Genomic DNA, 16222 nt, shown 5'->3' on the forward strand with positions numbered 1-16222 from the left:
CAAGTCTCAGTGAAAATCAAGACGTTGCAGTTCTTAATGTCTCGCTGGAAGGTGAGCCTCCCCCTGAGTTCGTCCAGCTTATTGTCCAGTTGTAGTGTCCGTGTGTAGATAAAGACACTGAAGACAGGAGTTGGTTCATAGGTATTTACTAAGCAAGTCTGGGGGGGGTTCTAAAGGATATATACAATACACAGGCTTATATAGCCCAAGTGGCAATTACCGGCATTACGCACACCTGGGGCTCTTAAAGGCACATACACCACAATTGCTCTTAAAGGCACATACACCACAATTCCTCCCCTTCTAGCTAACTAGTACATCATATTTTAAGTAATTATTAATTACATGTTATATGCAAAATAATATACATTGCTGTATTAATTAATTATAAGTTAGTCTCTCAGGAGGCTTCCTGACTCGGTCCGGATAACGCCTCGGGGGTGGAGTAGTTTCTGGTGGTGTAGTAGGTTCTTCTGGCAAGGCTGATTCGGCTTGAAGGCCAGTGTCGGGTTCATCAGGTTCCAGTATCACCGGATCGGAGGTAGATATGGGTATCTCTACTTCATCGTTAGATGTATAGCGTGGTGGTGTAGGTTGTCCCTTTTCGGATGACTTGATGATTTGGTCAGCATGGCGCCTTATTATGCTTTCTCCGATGTCCACGGTATACATCAGTGGTCCTAGTCGTGTGCAGATAGTTCCAGGCTGCCATTTCTCGGTACGGTAGTCCCGGGCCAAAACCGGTTGGCCTATCTGGAAGGCCCTAGTTGGCCTTTCATTCATGCCCTGAAACTGCCGGTTCTCCACGTCCCTTCGGATGTTGGGCTTGACCAAATCCAGCCGGCATCTTAGGTTTCTATTGTAGAACATCATGGCGGGAGTTTGGTTTGTAACCATATGTGTTGCATTCCTATATGCAAATAAGAAGTTATCCACCTTGTGCTGAAGTTTTATGTCTTCATTACCCATGGCCTTTATGGCCTTCTTAAAGGTCTGGACAAACCTTTCAGCCAATCCATTGGTGGCGGGATGGTATGGGGCGGACGTGTAGTGCTTTACCCCATTGTTCTTTAAGAACTTTCTGAATTCTTCGGACACAAATTGCGGTCCATTATCAGAACATATCTGTTCCGGCAGCCCATTCCTGGCAAATATGGTCCTTAATACTGTGATGGTTTTTTCCGTGGTGGTGGAGGACATCTTTATTACCTCCGGCCACTTGGAGTGTGCATCAACTGCGATTAAGAACATTGAATCCATAAATGGACCAGCAAAGTCGATGTGCACCCTTTGCCAGGGAGATGAGGGCCACTCCCATGGATGTAGAGGGGCCTGTGGCGGAGCATTTTGGACCTTCTGGCATCCTAGGCAGCTCTTGGTCATGTCTTCGATGTCTCCATCGATACCTGGCCACCATACAAACGCCCTAGCTAGGTTCTTCATTTTCACTCCACCCAGATGCCCCTCGTGAAGCTCCTTTAGCACTTTATCCTGGAGTTTGGGTGGAATCACCACTCTGGATCCACACATCAAGGTTCCTCGGCACACTGACAGCTGTTCTCTTCTTTGTGAGAATGCTGGCAACAGTGGTTCGCCATGTGCTGGCCATCCCTTCATTGTTAAATCGTAGACCCGTGAGAGAGTAGGGTCATTTCTGGTCTCCCTTTCAATGGCAGAATTTGTCACCGGTAGACATTCCACTATGGTAGAGTGGAATATCTCTACTGGGTCTACTGTAGGTGCCTCTTCTATCGTTGGCAACGGCAGGCGCGATAAACCGTCAGCATTCCCATGCTGTTTTGACCCTTTGTATTCAATGTTGTATTGGTGTGCCCCTAGAAAAAGGGACCACCTCTGTAGTCTTTGTGCCGTCATAATGGGGACACCTTTCTTAGGGTTGAATATGGAGATGAGGGGTTGATGGTCAGTCAGTAAGGTAAATTTTTGTCCGTGTAGGTAATGGTTGAATTTCTTCACTCCCCATACCAGGCTGAGTGCTTCCCTGTCTATCTGGGAATAGTTACACTCAGCTGAGTTCAATGAGCGTGACGCAAAAGCTATCGGCCGTTCCGAGCCATCAGGGAATCTATGGGACAATACCGCTCCTATGCCGTAAGGGGATGCATCGCACGCCAGTCTGATTGGTAGTGATGGGTTGTAATGAGCCAAAACTTTCTCGGATGTGATTAAGTCTTTACATTTATGGAAGGCACGTTTACAGTCTTCGTTCCATTTCCAAATCACTCCTGTGTGTAGAAGATCATTAAGAGGGTGTAGAATAGTTGATAAGTTTGGTAAAAATTTATGATAGTAATTTATTAATCCCAGGAATGACCTCAATTGTGAAACATTTTCAGGTGCTGGGGCTTTTATAACTGCTTCAATTTTTTCAGGTGACTTATGCAACCCTTCCTTATTAATTATGTGGCCACAATATGATATCTGATTTTGGAAAAATTCGCACTTGGGGCGATTTGCTCGTAGGCCCCGTTCTTGCAGCCTAGTGAGCACCTGCTCCAAATTGGCAAGGTACTCGTTGTCGTTTTCTCCTGTTATAAGGATGTCGTCTAGGTAACACTGAGTCCCCGGAATCCCTTGCAGGACTTGCTCCATAGCTCTTTGCCAGATAGCTGGGGCTGATGCTACTCCAAAAACCAGTCGATTGTACTGGTACAGGCCTTTGTGTGTGTTTATTGTGAGATACTTTTTAGAGGTCTCCTCAACCTCCATCTGTAAATATGCCTGTGCCAAGTCAATTTTTGTGAAACGTTTTCCTCCGGATAGTGAGGCGAAAATATCTTCTATCCTCGGAAGAGGATACTGTACCATGTGAAGAACCGGGTTTACAGTCACCTTAAAGTCCCCACAGATGCGAATTTTTCTCTGTTCCTCAGAGTTATTTTTCAATGCTTTTTTCATGACCGGAACGATGGGTGTTGCCCATTCGCTCCAATCTATTTTGGATAATATGCCTGCCTTTTCCAAATTCTCCAGCTCTGCCTCGACTGCCGGACGTATTGCGTATGGCACCGGTCTTGCCTTAAAAAATTTTGGAATTGCTGCATCTTCCACTTTTATTGAGGCGGTGATGCCTTTCAAGGTTCCTAGTTTCTCTTGAAACACTTCTTTGGCGTTGGCCAAGATGTCTTTTAATCGTTCAGGTATGATGTCATCATTGTTTTTTTCCTTACTGGTCACCGTCAGTGCCTGAATGGAGTGCCAGTCTAAACGTATCTTCCTTATCCATTCACGTCCCAACAACGGTGGACCACCATCTTGTAGAATGTATAAATACAACTTTTGTATTTCTTTGCCGTTGTATACCACAGGCACCTTTATTTTTCCTTTGGGGTATACTTTCTGCCCCGTATATGTTTTTAAGATAATGGATGTGTCTTTTAGAGGTATATGCGAAAATAGCCTCTCGTAATCTCGTCGATTTATTATGGTTAGAGCTGATCCTGTATCTAGCTCCATTTTAACTGGGGACCCTGCTATTATGAGGGTAACCCAAATGGTCTGGTAATCTTCATTGGCAATTACATTATGTAATTTGAGAGAGCTTAGTCTCTTGTTTCCGGAGTCGCTATCGCTCTTCTGGTCTTTGGAGCTACTGTCCGTCATCATTTGTACCTTTCTGTGCTTTTCCTTATTGATTCTTTTCCCGTTAGTGGATTTTTTATTTTCAGATCGGCATACACGTGGAATGTGTCCCATCTTTCCGCATCGCCTGCATGCTTTTTCTTTGAACCAACAATCCCTCTGGTCATGGTTGGATCTGCCGCAGCGATAACATCTCTCGAAACCCCGTGTCATTTCATGGGTGCCGAAGTCCTGTGGCCTTTGCTGTATCTTTGCCGCTCCTATTGCACTGAAAGCCTTGTCCAGTGTTAAATCTTTTCCAGAAGATACGTTTTTTTGTGTTTCTACACTTAGGGGATCGCAGATGAATTTGTCTTGCAGAGAATCTGCCAGTCCTGCCTCGAATTGGCAGTGTAGGGTATCAACAATCTCCTCAAAATTCTTGTCCATCGGTTCGGCTGGAGTGATTAAGTTGCGTAACAGCTTGTATGTTTCTGCGCCCATTAGATCCAGAAGCACTGAAGCTTTTTTTTCATCTTCTATTCCATTTGCGGTGCAAAACACCTCCACTCTTTCTACATATGTGGTCCAATCCTCTATCTTGTTATCAAAAACATCAATATTGCCAAAGTTAGGCTCTGTTTCGTTATCAAAAGCATCAATATTGCCAGACTTAGGCATTTCAAAAAAGATATGGCGCTTCCCGCGCTTTTTTTTTTTCTCTCTGTAGCAACGATATGGCGCTTCCTGCGCTTTCCCGCCGCTGCTACCGATAACAACGCTGTTTTACTGTGGTTTCCGTTTATTCACTGTTGGAGACTCGTTCCCGACAGAGGTCTAAACGCTGACCTGCTTGCCGCGCCGGCCGTCTCCCGAGTGCACCCTCCCAGTCCGTTATTGCTTGCCTCCGATTTCGCTGCCTGTCTCAGCTGTAGAGCCCGCCGCTGGAGCCCCAGCCTGACGCCCAGGAAGGATTAGCGCAGTACCTGTCACCAGCTTGGCCAGCTGGTGAAACCACAGTTTCTATTACTTCCTTGAGTCTTCTGGACGCTGGAGGAATCGATGTCCTTGAGGTGCTGCCGAATTGCAGGTAAGTCCGTTTCCACTTCGTCGCCACTGTAGTGTCCGTGTGTAGATAAAGACACTGAAGACAGGAGTTGGTTCATAGGTATTTACTAAGCAAGTCTGGGGGGGGTTCTAAAGGATATATACAATACACAGGCTTATATAGCCCAAGTGGCAATTACCGGCATTACGCACACCTGGGGCTCTTAAAGGCACATACACCACAATTGCTCTTAAAGGCACATACACCACACCAGTGACTGCACATTCGCCAGGAGAATACTCGGAAGCGGGGGTGGTGTTCACGTCGCCTCAGCTTCACTAATGCACCTGCTTGTCTGCCCCGCTTGCGCCGTCGTCGCTTCCTGATCACAGGAATGAAGTCAGGTAAGCAGGTGGGAGGGTAGATGGTATTAGCAGCAGAATCCCAGTTCGAAAAATCGGGGGTAGGTCCTATATCTCCGGACGATCTTATGTCCAGAAGTGATTGACGGTCATAGCGGATAAGCGAAGAAACAGTACTTACAAAATTGTTTAATAATAACAATAAAATAATAAATAAAGTGGAAAGTTGTAGACAAGCTTGTAAAACAGCGGCTACCCTCATGAGCCATACAGGTCGGTTAAACAGTAGAATAGTTTAAAAAAAACAACTAAACTACTAATACTAAAACTAGAATGCTAAATACTAAACAGTAGAATAATAAAAAAACTAACAGTACGATATATTAAAATACAACATTAAATACAATACATTAAATACAACATTAAATACAATACATTAAATACAACATTAAAATACCAGTTGGGGAGGAGCTCGTAAAACAGCAGCCATACAGGTCGGTTAAACAGTACAATATTTTTTTTTTAAACAACTAAATTACTAATACTAAAACTAGAGTGCTAAATACTAAACAGTAGAATACTAAAAACTAACAGTACGATATATTAAAATACAATATTAAATACATTAAATACAACATTAAAATACCAGTTGGGGAGGAGCTCGTAAAACAGCAGCCATACAGGTCGGCGCTGATGTCAAAAGGATATAATTCTAAGTCAGGATGGTGTGTGACTTGGAGGGGAACTTGGAGATGGTGGTGTTCCCATGCGCCTGCTGCCCTTGTCCTTCTAGGTGGAAGAGGTCATTGATTCGGGAGGTGCTGCCAAAGGAGCCTTGGCGAGTTGCTGCAGTGCATGTACCATCAGAGCTCAGTATCCACAGTGAGGAATGTCCTATCAGAGCTCAGTATCCACAGTGAGGAATGTCCTATCAGAGCTCAGTATCCATAGTGAGGAATGTCCTATCAGAGCTCAGTATCCACAGTGAGGAATGTCCTATCAGAGCTCGGTATCCATAGTGAGGAATGTCCTATCAGAGCTCAGTATCCACAGTGAGGAATGTCCTATCAGAGCTCAGTATCCACAGTGAGGAACGTCCTATCAGAGCTCAGTATCCACAGTGAGGAATGTCCTATCAGAGCTCGGTATCCACAGTGAGGAATGTCCTATCAGAGCTCAGTATCCACAGTGAGCAATGTCCTATCAGAGCTCAGTATCCACAGTGAGGAATGTCCTATGGGAGCTCGGTATCCACAGTGAGGAATGTCCTATCAGAGCTTAGTATCCACAGTGAGGAATGTCCTATCAGAGCTCAGTATCCACAGTGAGGAATGTTTTTTTTTATTCGATCATGGGATGTGGGTGTCGCTGACAAGGCCAGCCTTTATTGCCCATCCCTAATTGCCCTTGAGAAGGTGGTGGTGAGCCGTCTTCTTGAACCGCTGCAGTCAGTGTGATGAAGGTACTCCCACAGTGCTGTTAGGTAGGGAGATCCAGGATTTTGTCCCAGCGACGATGAAGGATCAAGGATATACTTCTAAGTCAGGATGGTGTGTGACTTGGAGGGGAACTTGGAGATGGTGGTGTTCCCATGCACCTGCTGCCCTTGACCTTCTAGGTGGAAGAGATCGTGGATTTGGGAGGCGCTGCCGAAGAAGCCTTGGCGATTTGCTGCAGTGCATGTACCATCAGAGCTCGTTATCCACAGTGAGGAATGTACCATCAGAGCTCAGTATCCGCAGTGAGGAATGTCCTATCAGAGCTCAGTATCCACAGTGAGGAATGTCCTATCAGAGCTCGGTATCCATAGTAAGGAATGTCCTATCAGAGCTCAGTATCCACAGTGAGGAATGTTCTATCAGAGCTCAGTATCCACAGTGAGGAATGTCCTATCAGAGCTCAGTATCCACAGTGGGGAATGTCCTATCAGAACTCAGTATCCACAGTGAGGAATGTCCTATCGGAGCTCAGTATCCACAGTGAGGAATGTCCTATCAGAGCTCAGTATCCACAGTGGGGAATGTCCTATCAGAACTCAGTATCCACAGTGAGGAATGTCCTATCAGAGCTCAGTATCCACAGTGAGGAATGTTCTATCAGAGCTCAGTATCCACAGTGAGGAATGTCCTATCAGAGCTCAGTATCCACAGTGAGGAATGTTCGATCAGAGCTCGGTATCCACAGTGAGGAATGTCCAATTGGAGCTCAGTTTCCACAGTGAGGAATGTCCTATCAGAGCTCAGTATCCACAGTGAGGAATGTCCTATCAGAGCTCGGTATCCATAGTGAGGAATGTCCTATCAGAGCTCAGTATCCACAGTGAGGAATGTCCTCTCAGAGCTCAGTATCCACAGTGAGGAATGTCCTATCAGAGCTCAGTATCCACAGTGAGGAATGTCCTATCAGAGCTCAATATCCACAGTGAGGAATGTCCTATCAGAGCTCGGGATCCACAGTGAGGAATGTCCTATCAGAGCTCGGGATCCACAGTGAGGAATGTCCTATCAGAGCTCAGTATCCACAGTGAGGAATGTCCTATCCGAGCTCAGTATCCACAGTCAGGAATGTCCTATCAGAGCTCAGTATCCACAGTGAGGAATGTCCTATCAGAGCTCAGTATCCACAGTGAGGAATATCCTATCAGAGCTCGGTATCCACAGTGAGGAATGTCCTATCAGAGCTCAGTATCCACAGTGAGGAATGTCCTATCAGAGCTCGGTATCCACAGTGAGGAATGTCCAATCAGGGCTCAGTATCCACAGTGAGGAATGTCCTATCAGAGCTCGATATCCACAGTGAGGAATGTCCTATCAGAGCTCAGAATCCGCAGTGAGGAATGTCCTATCAGAGCTCAGTATCCACAGTGAGGAATGTCCTATCAGAGCTCGGTATCCACAGTGAGGAATGTCCTATCAGAGCTCGATATCCACAGTGAGGAATGTCCTATCAGAGCTCAGAATCCGCAGTGAGGAATGTCCTATCAGAGCTCAGTATCCACAGTGAGGAATGTCCTATCAGAGCTCGGTATCCACAGTGAGGAATGTCCTATCAGAGCTCAGAATCCGCAGTGAGGAATGTCCTATCAGAGCTCAGTATCCACAGTGAGGAATGTCCTATCAGAGCTCAGAATCCGCAGTGAGGAATGTCCTATCAGAGCTCAGTATCCGCAGTGAGGAATGTCCTATCAGAGCTCAGTATCCACAGTGAGGAATGTTCTATCAGAGCTCAGTATCCACAGTGAGGAATGTCCTATCAGAGCTCAGTATCCACAGTGGGGAATGTCCTATCAGAACTCAGTATCCACAGTGAGGAATGTCCTATCGGAGCTCAGTATCCACAGTGAGGAATGTCCTATCAGAGCTCAGTATCCACAGTGGGGAATGTCCTATCAGAACTCAGTATCCACAGTGAGGAATGTCCTATCAGAGCTCAGTATCCACAGTGAGGAATGTTCTATCAGAGCTCAGTATCCACAGTGAGGAATGTCCTATCAGAGCTCAGTATCCACAGTGAGGAATGTTCGATCAGAGCTCGGTATCCACAGTGAGGAATGTCCAATTGGAGCTCAGTTTCCACAGTGAGGAATGTCCTATCAGAGCTCAGTATCCACAGTGAGGAATGTCCTATCAGAGCTCGGTATCCATAGTGAGGAATGTCCTATCAGAGCTCAGTATCCACAGTGAGGAATGTCCTCTCAGAGCTCAGTATCCACAGTGAGGAATGTCCTATCAGAGCTCAGTATCCACAGTGAGGAATGTCCTATCAGAGCTCAATATCCACAGTGAGGAATGTCCTATCAGAGCTCGGGATCCACAGTGAGGAATGTCCTATCAGAGCTCGGGATCCACAGTGAGGAATGTCCTATCAGAGCTCAGTATCCACAGTGAGGAATGTCCTATCCGAGCTCAGTATCCACAGTCAGGAATGTCCTATCAGAGCTCAGTATCCACAGTGAGGAATGTCCTATCAGAGCTCAGTATCCACAGTGAGGAATATCCTATCAGAGCTCGGTATCCACAGTGAGGAATGTCCTATCAGAGCTCAGTATCCACAGTGAGGAATGTCCTATCAGAGCTCGGTATCCACAGTGAGGAATGTCCAATCAGGGCTCAGTATCCACAGTGAGGAATGTCCTATCAGAGCTCGATATCCACAGTGAGGAATGTCCTATCAGAGCTCAGAATCCGCAGTGAGGAATGTCCTATCAGAGCTCAGTATCCACAGTGAGGAATGTCCTATCAGAGCTCGGTATCCACAGTGAGGAATGTCCTATCAGAGCTCGATATCCACAGTGAGGAATGTCCTATCAGAGCTCAGAATCCGCAGTGAGGAATGTCCTATCAGAGCTCAGTATCCACAGTGAGGAATGTCCTATCAGAGCTCGGTATCCACAGTGAGGAATGTCCTATCAGAGCTCAGAATCCGCAGTGAGGAATGTCCTATCAGAGCTCAGTATCCACAGTGAGGAATGTCCTATCAGAGCTCAGAATCCGCAGTGAGGAATGTCCTATCAGAGCTCAGTATCCGCAGTGAGGAATGTCCTATCAGAGCTCAGTATCCACAGTGAGGAATGTTCTACAGGACTCTATAAACATGATGGGTGTGAAATGCAACTTTTAGCAGGGTCATAAAATGGGCGGTAGCCCATTAGCCGCTCGTTATATTCGACGCCCAATTTTTCTTTCTAGTCATGTCATTGGACAAGGTATATAATGGACAAGCAATCCACTACCGCCATTTTTTACTCCCCCTGCCAGTTGAATTTCAACTCCTATGAGTTTAGAAAACTGAATCCCAGTTTACTTGGGTAACGATTGCACTTCTAATTTACAGCTGCATTGGTTAAGCTTGCAGAGTATTGGTGAAGTTGAAAACAATTTCGATGTACATCTTGGTTTCTGCTGTAGTTGGATAGCTAGCTCTCTGGGAAAAGTAGCATGATGCCTGTATAATGGAGTTGGTATAATATATAGTGGCAGGAGTCCAAAGATAACTGATCTATCAAAGCCTGTGCTTATTGTGTGTGAGAGCCATCTCAAGTAACTTCACTGGAAAGTCATTAGCAGGTCAAGATTTATTAATTGGGCAGCACTAAAAAATTTACATGCACGCTGAACATCATAAATAAGGAAAGGAAAAGCCAACCAACTATCTAAAAATATATTTTCGCCGAGATTTGTTTGGATTAGCCTCACTGGCCTAACAAATTCTGCAGAGCCTTTTGAGGAGTCAGAAGTTTGGCAGGCAAGACTTTCACCTACTGCTTTGGCCTGTCATTGCCTCTGTCACAACTTCCGGGGATGAGGTCACTTAAATATATGGAGTGGACGCATGTGCCAGTATTGGCTCAGCAAAGGTACTCTGTCCCACTTAAATAGGTGGAACTCGGAGTGGCACCCTACCACTCCAAGAAGGGCTGCCCAAGGCTTTGACTGGACCAAAGATTAATGCATCAAATAATGTCTTCATTCTCTGTCGGGAATTGGAGGTACAGCATTCAAAGGTAACCCAATCTCTCTCTGACTTTTCTTGGGGCCTTCAGGAGTCCCAGAACGGAAACAATATCTGCTCTCAGCATGGCCTATCAAGCTCATGAAATGCAAACGATGAATTTAGCAAGCAAGATGCAAAAGGGGGGGAGGGAACTAGGTGGATCAGAGTTCTATCTCAAATTGCTCTCTCACCCGCCCCACAGCCGAGATCACCCTGCAGTTCCTCCCCCTCGACCAGAATTTTGACCCTACTATTTGATATTTTGTCATTCTTGCAATGAACATCATTTGACTTGGTGGAAAACCGAGGATAGATGGTAGCTCTTACACATTAACTGTACAGTGATAAATCATCTACAATAAAAACATACACAAGAATTTTTAGGAGCTTTTAGAAACAGGATGGATCATCCCATCGTTCTGCAATCCTATCGTATCCTTCAATCACTTCTCTCCACAGTGGCAATTGCCTCTTGAACCCAGTTCTACAGTCTGCTTCAATGACCTTCCCTGGTAATTTATTCTCACAATTTTATTATTCTTTGGTAAAGTTCCATTCTGCCAGTTTTATGCCCCAACTGATGGTGAATGTTCCGCTCTGCATCTCCAAGCAACACCTCTAAAAAGGCACAGAAATCTAGATACTACTTTTTAAATGCTGCACTTTGAAGTTTATGCGCAGCTACTGTATATTATCAGCCAAACCCCTCTAGTGCACTGTAGTCTTGTTGCACATTCCAAACATCATACATTATCTATACAGTATGGTTTAGGGAAGATATAGAAAACACATCAGGGCCATTAATTGTAAAAGCTAAACAAAGATATATGCAAGTTGTTGTTGCTGCTGTTAAATATTGAGCTAAATTATTCATTTTTGTTTCCTTTATAATGCCCTGGCCTTCACAAGCTAATAGTTATGACTCGTACATTTCACTTTTCATTTAGCAGTACACTAAAATAGTCTGATTTTTAAAAAAAGTAATAAAATGTAGAAAAATGTCTCAAGACACTTCACAGAGATGTCAGGAAAACCAGGCACTGAGCTGAAGAAGTAGAAGTTAGGTGGGGTGCGCAAAAGCTTGGTCAAAGATATGGGTTTTAAGGAGGGTGTTAAAGGAGGAGAGGGATGTGGAGATGTGGAGGGGTTTAGGGAGGGAATTCTAGAGAGAGTGATTTAGGTGGCTGAAGCTACAGCTGCCAATAGTGGGGTGAAGGGAAGGGCGAGATGAACGAGAGGTCAGAGTCAGAGGAATGGGGAGTTCGGAGTGAGGTTTGTAGGACAGAAGGAGGTTATGGAGATAGGGAATAGGGAGGGCATGAAGTGATTTAGAAACAAGGATGTGAATTTGAAATGCAGTCAGTGAGGACAGTGGGGTGATGGGTTTATTGTGGGTTAGGACACGAGCAGCAGTATTTTTGATGAGCGGGAGTTTATGGACAGTGAAAGATGGGAGACTGGCCTGGAGAGTATTGGAGTAGTGAAGTCTGGGGGTGACGAAGGTATGTTTAGGGTTTCAGCGGCAGATTGACTGAGGTGGGGGCAGAGATGGGATATATTGTGGAGGTGGAAGTAGATCATCTTTGTGCTGGTCTGTTAATAAATGTAGAGATTTTAACTGCAACAAATATCACATCCTTTAGTGAAAATGCTTTGATACCAGAAATTTCACTAAATACAAAGGTAGATTTTATGAACTTGTGTTTCCGGCCCTGAGCTTTATGTGCCAGGAATTCATAACCAGAATTTGGGCATTGAGGTTAACATTCCCACAGGATTTTCCATCCATTTTAATGGACAAAGGAACCTGTGGGGCCACTGAACTCCATGCCTGACTTCCCATTTTGTTAGTCTCTGCGCCCAGAGCACAAATTCATACAAAGAATTATAGGATAATTTGGCAATTCCTGGATTTAGAGTGGGAGAAAGAGACATAATTTAAGACAAAAATGTCCTCATTCCACACTGCAGTCCTTCATTCCTCCCACCCTCCTCACCCAATGATTGTGCCTATGGTTGATAAACAAAATTTACTTTAAAGTCCTTTGCTTCAAAATAACTATGAAAGTATTTCAAATCAACATAGACAGGGAACTTTATTTACAATTATTAACACCATAGAGCATAATGCAATTATTTAAATTGAATAAAGACACTGTTTAGGGATACAGATTACTTCATAGAGAAGGAAAATATAAACTTGGAGGGGATGTAGCATTTTATATTCAACAAAATGTGATTACATTAGAGATTGGACCTCTCTAGGTGCAGATAAGATTGAATTCCTACAGTTGTGTCAGCTGTGGCTCAGCTGGTAGCTCTCTTGCCTCTTGAGGTAGAAGGCTGTGGGTTCAAGTCCCACTCCAGAGATTTGAGCACAAAATCAAGACTGACATGCCAGTGCAATACTGAGGGAGTGCACACTGTCAGAGGTGCCATCTTTCGAATGAGACATTAAACAGGCGCTCTGCCTGCCTCATCAGGTAGACATAAAAGGTCCTGTAACACTATTCGAAAAAGAGCAGCGGAGTTCTCTTGGCCAATATTTTATCCCGCAACCAACTTCACTAAAACAGATTATCTGGTCAGCAATTTCTTGGCCAATCCTGAAAGAGGAAATAATGAAATAAGTAGGTATGGGTGGCATGAGGGAATCAGCAGTGTTTTATGGGAAAGAGGTCTTGCTCAACACATTTACTGGATTCTCCTCGAAATTGACAGGCTTAATGACAACAGAAACTCGGAAGATATAATATATTTAGATTTCAGCAAGGTTTTTGATACTGTGCCACAGAAGCAATTAGCCCGTAAGACAGGAAGACATAGAACAGAGGGCAGGTGTCTGAAGTGGAGTGGAAATTGGTTAACCAGAGGAAGAAAAGTATGGCTGTGAATGGAGCTGCATCAACACAGCAAGGGATTGGTAGTGGGGTGCCACAGGGATCAGTACTGAGACCATTGCTGTTTACAGTGTATAGAAATGATTTGGAGCTGGGGACAGAAACAGAGCTGTTTAAAGTTGCAGTTGACACCAAACTGGGGGAGATTTCAAACAATTAGGATAGAGTCAACCTAGTACAAAGGGTTCTGGATAGTTTGGTAAGGTGACCTAATGATTGGCACATGGTGTTTAATGTGAACAAATTCAAGGTAATGAGACTATGCAAGGTAAATAAACAGTGAGAACATAAACTCAATGGGCTCGATTTTGTTACTGGGGCGGGCTGGGGTCGTGTAATCCACTTTTTGTGTTAGCCACCCGATTCTAAATCAATGTGGGAGAATGATGCGATTTTAACTTAAATGGGCAATTGAGTTCCAACGTGTGGGAACCCATGGCTCAATTAGTTTTTTCAGTCTGAAACTCGCCTCCAATGACATCATCATTGCTGCTGCATTTAAGGTCTGCAACAAGCCTTGCTTCTTCTGCAGACTGCCAACCTTTTGGCCTTTCATGTTAGAGGGACCTGGAGGCAGAATGGCCAGCGAGAGACCTAGGTCTGCTCCTAGGTTTGATGACGTTGCCCTGCAGGCTTTAGTAGAGGGAGCAAGAGCCAATAAAGAGGTGCTCTTCCCTTCTTCAGGGAGGAAGAAGCCTCCCCAGCAGACGAAGGCTGTGTGGATCCAGGTGGCCCAGGAGGTCAACTCTTTGTCGATAACCCGCAGAACCTGACTTCAGTGCAGGAAGAGGTTTCATGACCTTCTGCGCACTGGAAAAGTGAGTATGACTTTCTCATCACCCTCAATCTGCACTCAGCTTTAGCAATCTCTTCCTCCACATCCCACTTGACACTGACATCCATGCACCCTTACCCATTCCCTCTCTCTCTATGGTTACATTCACCTAACTATTCGACTATGCAGCCCTCACACTCCCTATCACTGTGATGCAATTACAACTTACAACATTCAGAGAGGGCCCTTGGTCTTGCCACCTCACTCCATCTTTGTCTACTTCTAAGCATCTATGCTATGGATTCTCTACACTAACTCCTTCATTCTCACTCAAACTCCACTTGTCTCCCTCATTGCAAGAAAAGAGAGCTCACAATAAGAGGGAAAGAGCAAGGACGGGAGGAGGGCCTCCCTCAGTAGCCCAGCTCACCCGCTCGGAGGAGGCGGTCCTGGAGATCGTGGGAGTGGAGGACGATGCAAAAGTGGGGGACGGGCAGACGGGTGCATCACAGCAAGCTGGTGACAGAATAGTTTTCCATCTCTCTCATTGACATTGCATGAGTCACTGATAATGATTCTGAAGCTATAACAGATGGACTTATGATTATCTGCAATATGCAATGTGCATGTAACCTTGGCATCACATCTCTGACTCTTTCATTTATTCCCCCACAGGACCATCGACAGCACCCGTCCCCACTGTGCAGGAGGAAGAGCCTGAGAATCCAGACTCCTCAGAGCAAGCTGCAACCTCTGAGGGCGCAGCGTCAGCAGAATTCAGTGCACCCAGCACCAGCGCAGACACTCACACCTCGGTGGGACCTTCGCAAGATAGAGTAGTGTTGTCACCTGGTGTATCACAGCTTACAAGTGAGCATCAGCAGATGGTGGAGACAGGGACAGTAGTGGAGAGTCCTCGTCGGAGGGCACAGGACTCTGCCAGCTCGGCTCAGCTGCATGTTGACCCTCTGCCTCTGGGTCCATCCACAAGATCAGTGGTGCTGGAACTCCAGGAACAGATGCAGGAGTCTCTGGCAGGTTTTGTCTCCAGGGTCGCTGCGAGTGTGGAGCGAATGGAGGAGTCCATTGCGAACATGAGTAGAGCCTTTGTGGAGTCATTGGCGCATGAACGCATCACCATGGAAAGGATGGCAACCTCCATGGAGGTGATAAGTCGCCAGACTGCAGAAAACATGGTGAGTGTTCTGAATAGAATGACATCTCTGGAGGAGCGATGGTCATCTATTGAACAGAAAAGCCAGACCTTCATGGAAGTCCTTCTGAGTAGGACTGCCAGTGCAGATAGGGGTCCCCATGGCCCCCCTGATGTGCAGCAAGGTGCTTTAAAGCCACTTGCAAGCGCTGAGGGGGACCTGACCCATGAGAGGGAAGTCGGTGGCAGACATCAAGGAAGTGGGGGCTCCTCTTCAAGCGCTCACACTTCCATGCCACTGCAGAGCCCTCAGTCAGAGCCCCACCAGAGTCCACACCCAACTGAGATCGGCGTCTCAACCCCTGCACAGCCGCAGGAGCAGCAGACTGTTGGCAAGCCCTCACAGGTTCGCAACCCCAGAGGACGCCCGCCAAAGGTGTCAAGACAGGAGCAGCAAGAAAGTGAGCAAGGGGCCTCCACATCTGCTGAAGCCACAGGGGAAGCACCACGTAGGAGCACGTGTAAGAGAAAGATACTGCACAAATAGTCACAAGGGTAGTCACTTGGGTGAAATTTGATGTTTAATGTTAAAAAGCCATCAGATGGTTACTGTAAATAAAAAATCGGATGGCTACTGCTGCAGTTGTGGCGCGTGTCATTTCGCTAATGCGACTTCCACATTGAGGGCTTAGGATTACTTGGTATATGCCTCAGTTGAGGAAGCGCTCAGTGACGGTGGTGAGAAGGGTTTCCCAGGAGGTCACACTGGAGATGGGTGTCAGGCTCCAAACTTCCACAGCTGTGGTTATGCCTTCTAAATGTTCCCCCAGACCTGAGTCAACAAAGCCCTGCCACCTGCAAATGATGGCTGATCAAATGTCCTATTTAATGGTGGAGCTGCAGCTAATA

Source organism: Somniosus microcephalus, chromosome 17, assembly GCF_052327205.1.
Source record: "Somniosus microcephalus isolate GS21.2 chromosome 17, FLI_Smic_1.0, whole genome shotgun sequence".
NCBI lineage: Eukaryota > Metazoa > Chordata > Chondrichthyes > Squaliformes > Somniosidae > Somniosus > Somniosus microcephalus.